Source organism: Humulus lupulus, chromosome 1, assembly GCF_963169125.1.
Source record: "Humulus lupulus chromosome 1, drHumLupu1.1, whole genome shotgun sequence".
NCBI classification, from domain to species: domain Eukaryota; kingdom Viridiplantae; phylum Streptophyta; class Magnoliopsida; order Rosales; family Cannabaceae; genus Humulus; species Humulus lupulus.
Genome location: NC_084793.1, coordinates 202161275 through 202163196, shown reverse-complemented (window position 1 = coordinate 202163196; position 1922 = coordinate 202161275).

The following is a 1922-nucleotide window of genomic DNA, read 5'->3' as shown; positions in this document are numbered from 1 at the left end:
CTTGCCTATTGGAACTTTCCCTCCAAGGAAAAATTTTAACCTGACCCTCCTAACACACGAATTCCGAGTAATCGGGGATCTGTTGGGAGCACAGGCGCGTGTTCATAGAACCGCGTGGTCTCACTCTCCACGAGCTGGGCTTACCTCAGCTTGTGCAAAGGACATTTGATTCTTCCTCATGCTTAGGTCGCCTTTTCTGAAATCTTTTCTTTTGTTCGCTAGGTTACCAGATGGCACCAAAGAAGAATGCCCCAAAAAGGACCGCTGGCAGCTCGGCCTCCTAGCAAGACAAAGGAAAGGCGGTGATGGCCGAATCCCCAATCCCCCACTTCGGGCCAGCGGTGGAACAGGAGCTCGAGGTGGCTCCTGACGCGTTCTTTGAGGCAGAGATGATCATCTCAAAGATTACCGCCCAGGCGAAGGTCAACAAAATATTCCTCTCCCACAACATCGGGCTAGGGAGAGCATCAGTGATTGCCCAACCTCCGGCAGAGGGCGAGCGGAGCTGCGCGCCGCTTGATGAGGCATTCGCGGCCTGGAGCGACGAGCATTTCAAGGCGGGGGCCTTCCTCCCGTTGGATCAGTATTTCGCTGACTTCCTCAATTACGTGAAGTTGGCCCCATTCCAGCTCCCCCCCAACTCTTATCGGCTGTTGGCGGGGTTAAGATATTTATTCTTGAAATAGGAGTGGGAGGTCCCCACTCTCCCACTCCTGCAGATATTTTGTACTTTTTCTGCCTCAAGGCCAGCCCGGAGCAGCGGGGTCGAGGCGACGGGTTTTATTACTTAACCCGATTCCCCAACACGACTGCGATCATTGAGCTGCCCAGCCACCCCAACGACTTCAAAGATCAATTCTTTATGTCGACGGGGTTCCGAAACTGCGAGCTCCACTACTTCAACCGTCCTTGTAAGTGTTTTTCAACCTTAGCTCGTAAGTTAAGTATCATATGGCTCCTCCTGTATCCCTTTCTGATTTAGATTAATTCTACAGCTATCTTCGCGAGGACAGAGAAATCTGTGACCCTCGGGGCCCAATACGAGACACTGGCGGGCTTGCCCCCCAGTGAAAAGGATTACCGCGTGCTCGTGACAGACGAGACGATGGTGGCCTGTAAGCTGATCTTCCCAAATCAGACTCTGAACCTAAGGAGGACCCGGGCGCTTCCCCCAGCTCGCGATACGAGGCCTATCATCGTGGAGGAGGTCGCGGGGGATGAAGATGAGGAGGACGAGGTTCCCCTTGTGAGGAACAGGAAGCGGGCGTTGGAGGTCGCCCAGAGAACAGACGAGGAGAGGATCCGGTCCGGAGCAGCCGCGGGTCCCTCTGGCCAAGGTAACCCTTACATGTTTAGAAATTTAGATAGGGCTACCGCTGATCCCCGGCTAGCTAGGTACAATCTGAAACAGATCGTCCAACGCCATCGACGTGATCCGGATCTAGATACAACCCTTCTCCACTGTGTGGACCAGCTCGTGCTAGATTACCAAGATAGCCGCCCTAGGGGTATCGTAGTCGTAGATAATATCCTAGCCTTTAGGTCGATCTTATTTGAGGAGTATGGGACCAACCTTCGGTCATGGCCATCACTCTGGAGAGGTGCCGTAGCTCCGGGACTTAGGCAATATGTAGAAGAATCTAGCCCAGAACCTGAGTCGGATCCAGAACTTGCACCAGCTCGGGAAATAATCGACTTAGATTCTCCCGCAGGAGCTCCGGGGTCGATGGTCGTAACCATAGGTTCTTCTTCTAGCTCGGGGGGTAGGATCCCTTTTAGTATATATATATATACTTGAATTTCTCCTTTTTTTTTGTTTTTGTTTCTGCGTGACTGCTAACTCTTGTACTAACCATGTGTTTGGTTTGACAGAAGAGATGTCTCAGCCCGACGGGACTCTACGAGCTGCGTTCCCCGGGGGG